Raw genomic sequence first — 15,903 nt, 5'->3', positions numbered from 1 at the left:
GTGTGCAACCATGGACGGTGATGCTGTCAGTGTCTGAAGTGTGGAGGCGCTGACGGGAGACAATCAAGAGAGCCTCAGTTTTGTTAATGTTCAGCTGGAGAAAATTAGCTCTCATCCAGTATAACTATTTGTCCTTTGGATGAAATGTTAAACTGAAGCCACAGCTGCCTGTTCAGGCGGATGGTAAAAAAACAATTTCATGGCATTATTCAAAGAGGGTTTTTCCCGGTGTCCTAGACATGAAACGCAAGATAAAACTGATCATTCATTTCATGGCTGTTTGTAGGACATTGTTGTGTTCAAACTGACGACAACATTCACCTACAAAATCCACAGTAACTACATATTATAGTAAATGCTGTGAATGGCTTTGAGACATCTTCACATTGTAATCAATGCAAGGATTATTATTATTAAATGTGATAAACAGTCACTAAATATTAGCAGTAATGTCTTGTTTCATCTGAGATCCAGTATGACAATCCAGACTCAGTATAATTATTGAAGAGCTGGAGCAGTGGAACACCGAATAAGGTAACAGAAGCTGAAACTCTTATTGCTGCAGAGTTCAAAGAAAAAATAGATCTGTTTGGATTCAAAAGGTAGGTTTCCTCTGCAGCTCTGTATATGCACACATATCTATCAACCAACTTGGAACAAATCTATCAGTAGTACCAAGAGATATCTGTGTGACAAGGGAACATTCAGGAGACGCAGCCTTTTACACACTTAAACAATCAATGGTTTTCTATGTTGGCATTGTATTTTATTTGTGGGTCTAATGGCTGGAAACTGGAAACCATTCTTCCTTTCACATACACCAGATGGCACTGTGCTACCCATCAGAAGACAATGGATAAGGTTTAAGAGTCAGAAGGTCATTTGTACTGTCCTGGATTAAATACTGCAGCATTTATGCAATTTTTTTTAGTGGGGGATGGGGAAGTGGGAGGGGAAAAGAAGTAATGCATTATATTTGAACATAGACACAGTTGGTAATGGACTGATCCTAAAACAAAGACAAAGCAAAGTCATTTCCTTTGAAATTTCCAGCAGGGAACCATTTTCTGTGACTTGTGCTGTATGCTAATTAGATCCATTGCTGTTTTGTTTCAGGCCAATACAAATGCTATGTGACTACTGCAGGTCCTGCCAGAAGTAAGAGAGAAAGGAATCCTGAGCTGTGTGAGAGACATAACGCAGCTTGCCTAGACAGAATATAACCACAGCCTTCTGACCTCAATTATGAATATGAACCAACTAAGGAAGACAGGAGCTGAAATATTCACAGCCAATTTACAAACTATTTATAGGTTCTGTACATTAATGTTACATTTGTGGTTTGTAAGTGTTTGGCTTCCTTTCGGCTGTTCTTACTCATTATTCACTTATTTTTCATTTTTAAAACCAAAAGTCTTTATCTGAAAGAAAAGGCAGAGCACAGATGTGCTGACAGGGGCACAGAGGGGACTGACTTGTGGAGTTTGATTTAAGCTCCATTATTCATTCACAAAGAGGCATCCAGTGATGCTGCAGCCCATTAGCTGGTTGGGTGAGAGAAAAAGAGAGAGATTTCTAGTGCTGTACCATATCTGCCTACTAATACCCAGTCACTATACCTGACAGCTAAAACAACTTGGATGTGTGTAGTGTCCTTCACGCAAGATTGCATCTGGGAGCTAGGCGACATTTTAACATAATAAACTTTATATTAAACACAAGGATTATCAAAATATCTGATGGGGTTTTGCTGTCAAGTGTAGTTGCTGAGTTTGTAAGAAAAGTTAATAACAGCTTTTGGAGATGCTCCCAAAACTTTCCCCACACACCCCCACCAAATAATTGGATTAGGAATAGATTCCCGATCCTATTACAAGCAAACAAGAGAGAACAAGTTTGTAGAACTTATTTTGTCACTTTAATTTTAATCAGGATCTGATGCAGTAGAGCTGGAACACCTCTTCTACTGACTACAAAAACAGTGCTCCCCTCCACCCGCTCACTAAACAGTACATAGTATTGTCATTGTATTCTCAGCACCTAGAGAAGAATGCAGTGAGTGAGTGAGTGAGTGAGTGAGTGAGTGACGGACACGTGAGTGAGTGACAATGGACATGTGATTGATTGATTGATTGATTGATTGAGTGATTGATTGAGTGAGTGAGTGAGTGAGTGACAGATAAATGAGTGAATGAGTGACAGGGATATTATTGAGTGAGGGACAGACACCTGAATGAATAAGTGAGTGATGAGTAAATAGCAGACACAATTCCAAATCAGCACTTTCTATCATTATTTTACAAGATTTCCCAAGAGCATTAAAGTGATGTGATTTCACGTTCCCCGTTAGACTGCACGGATCCACTTGTTAGGAAACATCATGAATTCTTCCTCAAAAACATGTTGCTCGTTTTGGGATAGTGTTTTGCTTGAGGAACTCATTTTTTTTACAGATTTTTCTGCAATGCAATTGTGGGCTACAAGCAAACAGACTCTCTGGTGGATTCCATTTCCTCCCAGGAAGACCCAATAAAATGAATTGGGTGCTTATAAGATTTGCTGTAACAGGCATGTATCTTAATAGTATATCATGAAGGATATTTTGGTAATTGTACGAAACACAGGCCTCTAACCTCTCACAAAAACTAAGGAAGGATTTCAACCTCTCTCAGCATTTACGACACAGCCTGAAAAGGTGCAAGCCATTAAATTTCAAGCACTGACTTGATCATTTCTCCATAGCTTGGCATTTGTTTGCTGTTCAAACTTTTTGAGTACAGTACTTGTTTTGTACTGTTGCTGAAATAGTTGGATTTTTATTTCATTTTTTGTGCCAATGCCTCTTATTTTGCCCAGCCAGAAGTCTCTAAAACGCTTTAAGACTGCCACCACTTCAAATCCCTAAAAACCTCTTCCAAGGATTTCATTTAGGTGTCAACTCATCTGTTCGCTAATGGATGGCATAAATAAGAACAAAAAGAGAGGAATACCAGCAATTCACACCAAAGGGAAATTATCACATTTCATCCTGCTTGCAATCCAAAGTTAAACATATTTATAATATTAATCCTGGCTTTGATATAGCGCCTTATCACGTCATCGCAATGTCTTAAAGCGCTTTACAGAATATACTGTAAAGTGAATTGCCTGCATACTTTGTGGATGAAATGCGGGGCGAAATGCACACAGCAGTGTCCCACAAACTAGTCGTGGATTGAGTGACCACATTTTTTTTGTGAGTTTATTACCTCCGAAAAGCAATCCGCTAATCAATTAACAACCAGCTTCTTATTTAATGATAGGTAAACAGAAATGTATGGAGTAAGGAAATTTCCCTGCCTGGGAATCAAACCTGGATCTTCTTGCTTGCGAGGCAAGTGCTCTAACCAATACACTACAGGACTCTCTAATTTAGAGGGAAAGGGACAATTACAACAACAAGAACTTACATTTATATAGCGCCCGTCATGCAGGGTAGCATCCCAGAGCAATTAGGTACTCTTATAACATGCAGCAAACACTCCTGAGAACAAATAGGGCAGCAGGGTCATTCATGAGTTGATACCCGAATTATGTTTGAAACCAAATGGCTGTAAAAGCAGAGGGAGGAAACTAGAGGACAGACGGGCAAAGGTGAAACGCTTCCGTGTTGGACGAATGCCAGCATATTCAGATTGCACTATGATATATTGTACATTTGTACAATTAAAACTCAAGATTTGTATTGTCGCTGTTGCACTCGATGGACACATCATACCATGTGCCAAAATGCCATAGCACTCCCAGCTGCTCCCCCACATGAAGGGCACAATATAAATGCAAGTTCTTGTTGAAGTTGTTATGTTAGACACATGTTGCGTTATTGCTGTTGCAACTTACAGTTCTATGCATAAATCCACAGTCAGCATTAACGCTCAGCAGATCATAATTGAAATGTTAATTACAAAGGAAAGTCAGGACCCATGCACTTTCAGTGTGTAAAATGCTGATCAATAAGATTTTGTCTTGAGTAGTTATTTTAATTAAAGGAACAGAATGATTATATGCACACTCAGCACTGGGATTTTGGGCAATAGTGCAAATACATAAGATGAATATGAAAACATTTCTCTTGCTATTCACAAAGCGAGGAATTTTGAGCACCTTGTTTATTTCAATTTATTTCTTTGTTTAATCAAGACAATGTAAAGAGAGAGATGGTTTTGAGTGCGTCAATGAATTGACTCAGACACAGTAAACTAAACCTTCCTTTCCAAATGGCATCGCTCCTGGGGTAGACTGAGAAACACATCTGTAATCATTTATCATTGTACAGTAATTATTCATTCCAGTCATTAAAATTGTCATCTTGGTTGAGACCTTAATCTGAAATTGTTTTTATAACGTGTTATTTCTAATAGGACAGATTTGCTGCTTCGGTTTTTCTGGTTTGATCCTGATAATGAATAACAATGAGATGCTCTCAAATAACCTTCATAGCTTCTCACCAATAGACTGCAGAGTTGTTTAAAACACTGCAGTCCAAAAGGTGACAGCTTCGGTGTGATATCATAAAAATGATCCTTGCATTTGAAATAGCGCCTTTCACATTGTTGGAAATGCCATCATTTAGCTGAAATGTTAAACTCAGGTCCCATCTGCCAGTTCAGGATGAACATTAAAGATGCCATGGCATTATTCAATAAACAGAAGGGAGTTTCTTCCAGTATCCTGTTCAATAAATGCCAAAAGGTTAAAAAATGGTCATTCGCTTCCTGCCTGTTTGTGGGATCTTGCCATGTGTAAATTAGCTGCCATGATTTACACATACAGTCACTCCACTTTACAGTAAATCCTGTGAAGCATTCTGAGATGCTTTGAAGACAGGATAAAGGACTATATCAAATGCAAGGATTATTATTTATTGTAATCTTGCCTCTCCATAATCGTAGTGCTCAATTATGTATCACTAGTTAGGGCAGTGCCTACTCCTGCCAACCCTGAAAACTGCAGCAACATCATGAATATGCAAAGAGAATTCTAATTTGGGTGGATTTATTCCCATATTCTGTGCAGTCTTCTAAACCCATTGCGTCATACGGGTACATTTCATTAAAACCTCACAGATAGTTTTGCAAAAATGGAGTGATAGAAAGATGTGTGTATTTCAAAGGCTTAAAGGTTTTTCAATCCTTAAAGGATTATATGGGCAGCTATGTATACTGAAATATGTCTGGCCCAAGGCACTCACTTATCTGACTGAACTTTCTATGTATTCATCTATCAATCATATTTATCTGCCTTACTACTTATCCCTCTGTCTATATATAATGTACATATTACTAATCCATGACACTATGCACCTACATATTTATTTCTCCATCTATAACCTATGCTGTTTTGATTTTTTGAGTGTGTGATTAAGAAAATGTATTTACCCATACATTTAGTAACCAATCAAATATAGCAGAGAATGGTAAAAATGGTTCACTATTATATATGTACATGGAGAAAACTGAATACTCTTATCATTTAAAAAAAATCTGAACACTACTTAACCAAAGATCACATTTAAAAGTGGAAGTCATTCAGGGATATCTGTACTAATTTTGTCAACAAATTAGCACCCACAAAACACAATGTGCTGCGATGAACATCACACTTTAGTACTGCTCCAAAGCCTCCAAATCACAGGAACAAGTCTCACAGAACGGAGATCTGTACTGTGCAACAGCTGAAGAAGGGGAAAAGTGCAGACAACAACAACAAAATTACAGATATAGAGCGACCTTCATGTCGGGAGGACGTTCCTAGGCACTGGACAGTCAGAGGTCAGGACCCGAGCATGGTGGAGGGGTGGGGTAGGGGTGAGAGAAGGCAGAGAGGTAGGAGGGCAACCGAAGGCACGATCAAAGAGGAGGGTCTTGAGACCGGCCTTGAAGGAGGCAAGGGAGGAAGCGAGGTGAAGGGACCGTGGGATGGAGTTCCAGAGTGTGAGGGCAGAGAGGCTGAAAGCTCGGCCACCGATAGTAGGTCGGGTTGGGCGGGAGACATGGAGCAGGCCGGAGCCCGCTGAACCGAGTGAGCGGGCAGGTTGGTAGGGAGTCAGCAGGTCAGAGAGGTAGGAGGGGACAAGGCCGTGGATGGCCTTGAAAGTGAGGACAAGGATCTTGAATTCAATCCTCTGAGGGATGGGGAGCCAGTAGAGTCGGGCGAGGGTGGGAGTGGTGGGGTCACGGAGCCTGGTGTGTGAGAGTACACGAGCTGCAGAGCTTTGGATGATTTGCAGCTTGTGAAGGGAAGAGTTAGGAAGGCCGATAAGGAGGGAGTTCCCGTAATCGAGCCTTGATGTGACGAATGCGTGGGTGAGGGTTTCGGCAGCCTGAGGGGTGAGACAGTGGCGGAGTCTGGCAATGTTGTGGAGGTGGTGGTAGGCAGTGCCGGTTATGGCACAGATGTGGGGGAAAAAGGACAGTTCAGGGTCAAACAAGACACCCAGGTTCCTGACTGGCTGGCAGAGTTCATTCCCAAGTAGAAAAGCTTGAAAAAATCTTCAAAATAGAATGCATTTCCATTTGAAATTGGAATGTTGGATACATAGCAAATTTTTAAAGAAATACATTTTAAAAATATATTGCCCAGTTTTCATTCTATTCAAATGCCTCCCTTCTCATCATCATCTGCAGTCTGAGGTCTGAAGTATAATTACTGTATTGAAAGAGTTGACGTTAATAACCATTGTCATTAAAGCCGATAGTTTTTGCCCAACATTTAATATGACAACAGGCGTCAAAAAACAGGGCACATTACGTACCAACCTCACTAATAACATGTAAAACATTGTAAAGGCAAAACAAGACAAAAAGCCAATTAACAACCCTTTCCTTACAATTCATGCTTTCAATGTTCATCCAAAAAAATACCTTTAGGGTCTAATCTCAGTAGTAATGATATTAATACAATGGGCTAAAGAGGCTTTTAAGATTTTTGACATTTATTTTCATTGTCTTTTGTTTGTGAGGAGATATTCCACCAGCTTTCTCTATATGATATTTTAGAATATCGATTTTTTTAAAATATAGCCTTAACTTTGAAGGACTACAGAAACCAACTTTGAAGTACTACAGAAACCAACTAAAATCTAAAATCTAAAAAATAGTAAATCTACACCCAGGTGAAATTTCTTGATGCATCCAAGGAAAGCAAGTGGAAGGATGCCATGAGTCCACAGGGTTATCCAGCATGGTGGGATAATATTAATCCTTGCATTTGGCTTATCACCTTATCATGTCGGCAGATCGTTTCAAGGTGCTTCACAGGATTTACTGTGAAATAGAGTGACTGTATTTGCAGGCAAATGCAGCAGCATAATTGTACACAGCAATGTCCCACAAACATCCATGAAATGATTGACAATTTTTTTTTATTTGGGGGATTGTTGGCAAGGACACAGGGATAAACTCCCTTTTCTTTTCGAATAGAGCCATGGGATCTTTAATGTCCACCTGAATAGGTAGACAGGATTTCAGTTTAATGTTTAATCTGAAGGATGGCACCTCTGACAATGCTCCCCCCAAAAATGATCTCTTTATTTGCATAAGTTAAAATATTCAAGCCATAATATTCTCACCACTAGCAAATGCACACTCTTGATCACTCACAATGTACACTATCACAGTCAATCTCATAATATACACTCTGAATTTAATAATGTACATTCTGAGTCACTCTTACAATGTACAGTGTCACAAGTCACTCTGCGTTATTCTCTGGAATTCCACCCTGGAGTCCCTCTGCCTCACTTCTCCCTCCCTATTTTTGAAGCCTGCCTTAAGACCTTTCTTTTTAACTGTGATTTTGATTACTTTTGCCCTTTCCTCAGCTCCCCAACCCCTAGCTCAGACTCCCAGCTGGCTCTGTGAAGCACTTTGAAACATCCACCTGATGTGAAATGTACTATATAAATATAAATTGTATTTGTAAGTAATACTGGGATAAATATTGGCAGAATTGTATTAGTAAATACAGTATTACAAGGTTAAGCACTAGACTAACTGCTGGGAATGTTGTAATATCAACTCTTTTAGCCTCATTATTCCTATTACACAAAACTTCAAGAACGATTTGTTAGAAATGTACAATTTTCTGACGCGTGCTAAATTTAAGTGACAATTGCCGCACAGAGTGTATGCCTGTGAAATTAATATCCTGACATGTGCAAAAATACTGAGGTAATGCTAAGCGCTCTGGACGCATGGAGGGTGCTATATAAATGCAAGTTGTTGTTGATTAATGCCTTGTAAGTGGCCAGGATAGTCATACGGTAGACAATGCTATTACAATTATGCTTTATGTCATCAAAATTAAAAGCAAATATTGTTAAGAGTGTATTTATGAGATGATGCTGTACATGAATTAGGTGTAAATCCAAAAGGAATATCAGAATTATCTCAATAAGAAAACACACCACATAAGGACAATTTGCCTGTTCACTTCCATGGTATCATTTGTACCATTTGTAAGTCAGAGGTTTGTGTCTCAGAAGTGACTGGAATTTTTTTTATAAAACACGTTTCAGTTTTTTATTGTCTAGTATGTCTTGAGGAAAAGGAACATCTGCTTCCACATTCATTTTTGGTCTAGTGGGATTACGCACACCTACAGGAAAGTAGAAAGCTGAGGCCATTCAGCCCATCGAACCTCTTCTGACATTTTATTAGATCATGGCATATCATTTGATTCCATTCCTCTTCTATCCTGCTTACTTTCTGAGTATCTGCCTCTCTTTTAAACATCCCAAATGACACTGCATCTACAGCCTTCTGACAAACTGAATTCCACATTCTCACAGCACTTTGGGCGAAGAGCTTGTTTTTCCCAGGATCCCATTCAAGATCCTCGCCTTCACATTCAAGTCACTCCACAACCTCAACCCTCCCTACCTCTGTGACCTGCTACAATCCTCCTGACCTGACCATTCCCTCTGCTCAGTTTGCAATGGTCTGCTTCATATTCCCTACCTGGCCACGATCGGTGTGGGAAAACTTTCAATCATTCTGTCTTCTTTCTCTGGAATTCCATCCTGGAGGCCCTCTGCCTTGGCCCCTCCCTCCCCACTTTCAAAGCCCATCTTAAGACCCAATCTCTTATTGCACTTTCGTCGTTTTTCCTTCCCTCTTAAACTACCCCCATCCCCGCTCTGGCTTGGGTTCCTGTCAACTGTTTAAGTACTTTGAGATGTTCTCCTGAAGTGAAAGGGACTATATAAATATAAAATGTTGTTGTTCATCTCCACTTGAAACCATCTCTAATCACAAATCTATGTCCCTTTGATATTGATCCCTCTACCAGAGTGCCCATCTCATAACCTAGGCTGAATATCTCTTGTACATATTCAACATGTCCCAATGGATCCTTCAACTAAGTTGAAGTTGAAGGATTGGGAGGAGTTTTTTATTAAAACTCTGGTAAAGGAACTTCATCCAAATTCTCGGGCAATCCAGTGAGAAAATCTGAATGTGAGTCTATTGAGAGCAGAGGGGTCATCAGTCTGAGATTACTGACATTTCCTGACAGTCGAATAGTGAAGGAGGCTGTACAGAATTGTGGCTGAATACTTTTTTCCATACCATCTGGAGGCTAAATGAATGCGCGAATGTTCCATGGGACTTTATAGCTTATGGTGAGACAGCAAGCAAGCTATCATAGAATTATTCCACTGCTATTGAAAACGTAATAGCAACATGTCCTCTTCTGCATTGTCAGGGCCCTTATTTTGCAACACTCAGTCATCATTTAGATCCTTTAAATGGATCTGGTCTGACTGCCTGTCGGACATCAAGTCCTGGATGAGGGAAAAATTTCCTACAGTTGAATGTGAACAAGACTGAGGCCCTCCTGATTGCCTCGCGCCAGCGCCTCAGCACCTCAGGCTCTGGCAGCATCAACCTCCATGGCTGCACACTTCAACTCACCAAGCCAGTCAGGAACCTGGGTGTCTTGTTCGACCCTCAACTGTCTTTTCTTCCCCACATTTAAGCCATGACCCACTCTGTCTTCCCTCACCTCCGTAACATTGCCCGATTCCGCCACTACCTCACCCCTCAGGCCGCTGAAACTCTTGTTCATGCCTTCATCACCTCCAGCCACGACTATGCAAACGCGCTGCTTGTCGGCCTTCCCAACTCCTCCCTCCACAGGCTGCAGATAATGCAGAACTCTGCAGCCCGTGTCCTCTCCGCACCAAACTTGTGATCCCATCTCCCCCACTCTCGCCCGACTCCACTGGCTCCCTATCCTTCAGAGGATCCAGTTCAAAATCCTGGTCCTCACATACAAAGCCCTCCATGGCCTCGCCCCACCCTACCTCTGGACCACCTAACCCCCTACCAACCCACCCGCTCCCTCCGCTCAGCCGGCTCCGGCCTGCTCCACGTCTCCTGAACCACCCGCCCCACCATTGGCAGGAGAGCCTTCAGCCACTCTGCCCCCAACCTCTGGAATTCCATTCCCCAATCACTCCGCCTCGCCCCCTCCTTAGCTTCCTTCAAGTCCTGCCTCAAGACCCTCCTCTTCGACCATGTCATTGGCCACCCCCCTTCCCCTCCCTTCCCTTACCCCCAACCCCAGCTCGGATCTGAAATGCTGTACTTTGTCCAGCGCCTTGGAACGTCCTCCCAACGTGAAAGGCGCTATACAAATGTAATCTTATTGTTGTTGTTATTCATAAATAAAGGGAGGAAAGCATCTGTATATTGTGTGCTCTTGTTGATTGGCCTTGCAGTCTATCCCACTGTAACAATTCCTAAAGCAAGGAATCCCATCTAGTACTGATTCACTCGAGCACTAGTTAGCCACTGCTTCCTTGGCCGAGATCTCAGCGTCCTGCTGCGATTTGTTTTAGCCTTGGAAATTAGCAAACTGATTTAAAAACTAGACAGACAGAACACACAACAGACAACATGCATGGGGCATTGGCACTGGAGAAGATCCTTATCCACTCTGATTCCAGGGTGTGACAGCCTTTGAAAACTGACCGACAATCATATGATACCAACAAGAATTGTACTTTCATGAACTGCAACCTTCAACGTTACAATACAATTTCAACTACAAACTAGAGGAGAAAATGGGCTTCTCTGCCTTCCTGCTTGAGTAAGTGTGTTAGCCCTTCTGTTTTTAAGTGCACTATCAATTTTTTATAGCACTTCTTTTAAATTTCAACGATCTCCACACAGACAAGCAGAATAGCTTTCGAGATCATGTCAGGTGCAAGGAAGCTTGCATTTGTATTTCGCTTGATGCTGATCGATATTGATAGTTGCATTGTACAAAATCAAACTCGGTCGGTATAAACTGTGTACAGATGTCACTTCAATAAACTCACATTTCCAGGGTGTTAGGTATGCAATGCAAATGGCGACTGCATTATAAGTCAGTAGATTTTTCTCAGCTATTTTCCTATGAACATTGGAAGCTTGTGTTTGTAAATGTAAAGTATTTGTACCACTTGTTTGCAGTGGAGAGGCGTAACCATTCGATAAGTTCACTGCTGAGCCGACCTCTGTTAGATATGCCCACAGCCAAAGTGTGTGACTGTTAGAAGGAAAGAAGAAATACCACTAATTTTATAGCCCCTTATCACATCAACAACAACAACAAATTACACTTATGTAGCACCATTCACATTGGGAAGGCATCCCAAAGCACTGGACAGTTAAGGGATTGCAACTGAGCTGAGGGTTGGATTCAGAAGGGGTGGTGGGGGGGGGCAAGTGAGGGTGGGAAGATGACCAAAGGCATGGTCAAAGAAGAAGGTCCTGAGACAGACCTTGAAGGGACGAGGTGAAGGGACTCCGCGAAGAAGTTCCAGAGAGTGGGAGCAGAAAGGCTGAAGGCCCGACTGTTGATGGTTGGGCAGATAGGGCAGGGGAGGTGACGTGAAGCAGATCAGTGCCTGCTAAGCGGAAGGCATGGGTCAGTTTGTAAGGTTTTACAGGTCATATAGGTAGGGTGGAGCAAGACTGTGGAGGGCTACAAAATTGAGGATGAGCATCTTCATCCTCTCTGTCCCCACCCTTTGCAACACCATTCCACAGTTCCTTCGTCTTACTCTCTCCCTTGCCTCCTTCAAGTCACATCACAAGACCCTCCTCTTCGACCGTGCCCTCGGCCACCATCCTACCCTCCGTGCTCTCCACCCTCCTGATCCCAAACCCCGCTTGGGTCCAAATCCCTGACTGTCTAGCGCCTTTGAACGTCCTCCCAACATGAAAGACACTATACAAATGTAATTTGAACTCAATCTTCTGGGGGATGCAGAGCCAGTGAATAATAATCCTTGCATTTGATATAGCGCTTTTCACGTCGGGAGGACGTCCCAAAGCGCTTCACAGAATATACTGTAAAGTGAATTGACTGTATATTTGTGGGTGAAATGCGGCTTGCAAAGCGAGTGCTCTAACCACTGAGCTACAGGACTCCAGAAAAGGACATGGATTATAGGTTATAGTGTGGGACAGGACATTATCAAAATATTTTAAACACTTTACGGTAATTCTCAAGTATAGTGACTGTTTTTGAGGGGAAATACAGCGACGCCAATGCCCCACAAACAGATAGGACATCAGGAAAAGCACCCTTTATTACGTGCCTTGCTAGAGCGCTGGCACAATTTTAACCCTGGTCTCCTGTGGACCCCCAGTTGCTGGAATTGTGACACAGTTCCTGCTTCTGGTACGGATTGCCAGCTTCCTGCACTAAAACATGGCTGATTTCTGGGTCATCGGATCACTGTCGATGTCACTTCCTGGTATACTGTTATGCTCAGGAAGTGCCGCTGACATCATTTGACAAATTCGCTTACAGAATGTGCAGGAAGTGACAATGACAACAACTCAACGTCACAGAAGTAGGTTATTTTATCGTATTCCATTTTAATGCAATGTCTTCAGTATCGAGCCCAAACGTTATAATCTATCCCCAAGATCCCTGCACTTCATTGCCACATCTCCAACTTTCCAAACTTCATCACCCTTGAATGCCCTGGAAACAGAATCTGTTTCAAACATTCAGACACTTGATTATATTTTCAAATATAAAGATAAAGGTGAACTGCACTGCAGAATTTCAATTTGCTTCTTATTAAAAAAAACTTTTTTTTGTCACATTTTTCGAGCAGTTTATGTAAGACATGATCAAAATGAATGATCGCATGCACAATTGCTGTTCTTTTCCAATGGCTCTGATTCCTGATCCTCAGGTCAAGCTCTTGCCAATCACATGGCAGAAAATATCAGCACTATTTGTGAATAAACTGAGAGTTAGATCCCCTAGGTTTGTTTCAGCTTCCCTTTTGGAAAGTTCTACCACATCCATGCAGCACTTGTGCCTCCAATTTTAATTCCTATACTCAGTGTCTTGCATTTAACTGGATTGAGTTTCATTTACCAGTTAGCATCTCATGTGCTTAACCTATCAAACTTTCTTTATACGACCTTTGCTGCCCCTTCTGATTTCACAGTTTCTCCAAACTTGGGTGTCATCGGCAAATGCAACTACCTTGTGCTGGGTCTGCAAATACAGGTCTTTAAAATATGCAAGAAACAGGACCAGATCCCTGAGACACCCTGGGTAATATACCCCTCCTCTCCATTTTGACCTGGTTCCCCTCACAACTAACGTTTTTTTTTAATGGTGAGCGAGGTTAGTCCTGCTCAACCCCCATTAACCAAATTAGACAGAAACAGTCCATTTTGGGAAAGAGGGTTGTCCCCGCAGACAAGCCCCTATCCCCCCAAAACTCGTCTGCGTCCCGAATTGCCAAACAACTAACTTCTGTTTTTTTAAAAAAAAAACTATCCGCTGCATAGTTCAAGCCAAGGTGAGAATAGACCCTTTTGAGGCTGTCATGGCAGCATGGTAACATCACTACAAGTTAGATTATGTACAGCAGCTAAAACTAAACCCACATTTTTCTCAAATTAAACGTTGGATAAACAAGACAAGCTGATGCAAAGTATCCACAACTACAAAGGTTTTAACTACAAAGGCTCCTGAGTACTGCAAAAAAAGCAATCATCTCAGTTTTGGATTTCAAAGTTGTTATGTTTGGCTTTTAGAGTGTCTAATTTCAGTGAGTTCTGATAATCTGCATACATTTCTTCATGCACAGGGCATTAACAGGCACAGTAATGCACAACGCGTACAGTTTCAAGCCAGACTTAGTCATCAGAGGATTGTTATGGCTTAGATGCTTTAAAGGTTGCAGCAATGTACACATAAAAGCATGATATCCGGGCTTGTATAGGGAATATTGTTTCAGGACTTAAACCAGTAGGTCAACATCTAGAAACACCAGGGGTGATATTTTTGCTATTTGTGCAGTTATATATAACCAGTGCTAACAGACAACATTTGGTGCACTGCAATACATATTACTGAGTGCACCTGGTATCACAAGAGATGTTTGGATGAAGAAGGTCCTTTGGCCCATCTGATCTCCAGGACACCCACCCTCCAGAACACCCATCACAGCATCAAACTGTTTTTCAAATGAGTCCAGAGTCCTGTTTGGGTGCCCAGCCATTTGTGTAAAACACTTTGAACATCCTTCCAACATGAAACATGCTGCACATATTGCCAAGTCAGTTGAGTTCATGTAAATTGTATTATATTGCATAAACGGTGTTCTATGTTACACTGAAAATGGGTTCACACTGCAAACACTGACCCACTTACACATAGTTCACCCCAAGTTCACTCTTAGTTCCAGACCTCTGCTTCCATGGGTTAAACTCACCGGTTTTAGATCCTGACCTACCAGAGGTTTTCCTGTCTACGACACACGTTGGAAACACAAGGGGCCCAGAAAGTTTAACAACAAAATTTAAAAGTTTAAAACTCAGAACTATGTTTGTTTCTTTATTTCTTTAAACATTGTTTCTTGGTGGTCCTAAATTATTGATGCTTAGTTTACTGGCATGTGCCAATGTTTACTGTTCTAGATAATGTGTGCACATTTTTTCCACAAAACAAACACTGTCTTGCACAGAATGCTATCAGCAGCAAATACATTCAATTGAGTATCTCTGAACTGTTTGTGTTACTGGAGAATTGAAATGTGTCAGCTTGGCTCAGCATGCTTATCTCAAAGTCGGGAGTTTGAACTCACAGTCTGACATTTTAGAGTAGTGCTGGGATGGGCTGCAATGTCAGAAGTGCTGTTCTTCTGATAAATGTTAAATTTAGATCCCATCTGCCTGTTCAAGTGGGTGTCACAGATCTCATGGTGCTATTCAAAAAGAAAGGGTGGTCTCTCCTCCTCTGGCCAACAGTTCCCCAGATAAAATTATTTATCTTATGATTATTTGTTTCATGGCTGCCCTGGGAGACAGTGCTGTGTACAAATTGGTTGCCATGTTCCCCTATAATAGTGCATAGGTACTACATTTTACAGTGAATCTGTGAAGCACTTTGAGAGGTTCCCTGGATATGAAACATGCAATATAAAAATGCAAGGAGTTTTTTTTATTATTATATATTATATTAGCGGATGTCCTCAAATATGCAGTAAATGTATCACAGGGCATCACTCTCATCAATTCCCTCTATGAGACTGATCAGCCTTTTTCCCTTTTGTTATGCAATTGTTCTTGTATATTTCACTGTAAGTTCTTGACTGTGTTGCTGTGATCTGCCCTTTGCAAGTCAGAGGTAAAAATGCAAAGTACTGCATATAGGAAATAAGAATAGGAAACACATGTATTCGACGGATGTGATAGAACTTGCCAAAGGGGAAGCTGAAAGAGAGCTAGGGCTCATTGTCAAAGCATGTCAAAACTAGATCAGGCAGCAATAAACAGGATGCTATATTGCTATAAAGCTATAGTGCTATATTGCCAAATCAGTGGAGTTCAGCTCCCC

At 41.4% G+C, this 15,903-nt stretch overlaps 1 protein-coding gene across 1 annotated transcript in view; it reads right to left on the bottom strand.

Annotated features, from left to right (window-relative positions):
• Window positions 1-15,903, bottom strand: part of LOC103187487 (RNA-binding motif, single-stranded-interacting protein 3) — a 565,148-nt gene that overhangs the window by 8,789 nt on the left and 540,456 nt on the right. The window lies entirely within an intron of this gene.

Source organism: Callorhinchus milii, unplaced genomic scaffold, assembly GCF_018977255.1.
Source record: "Callorhinchus milii isolate IMCB2004 unplaced genomic scaffold, IMCB_Cmil_1.0 Scaffold2, whole genome shotgun sequence".
NCBI classification, from domain to species: Eukaryota; Metazoa; Chordata; class Chondrichthyes; order Chimaeriformes; family Callorhinchidae; genus Callorhinchus; species Callorhinchus milii.
This window is presented reverse-complemented; position numbering and strand designations above follow the sequence as displayed.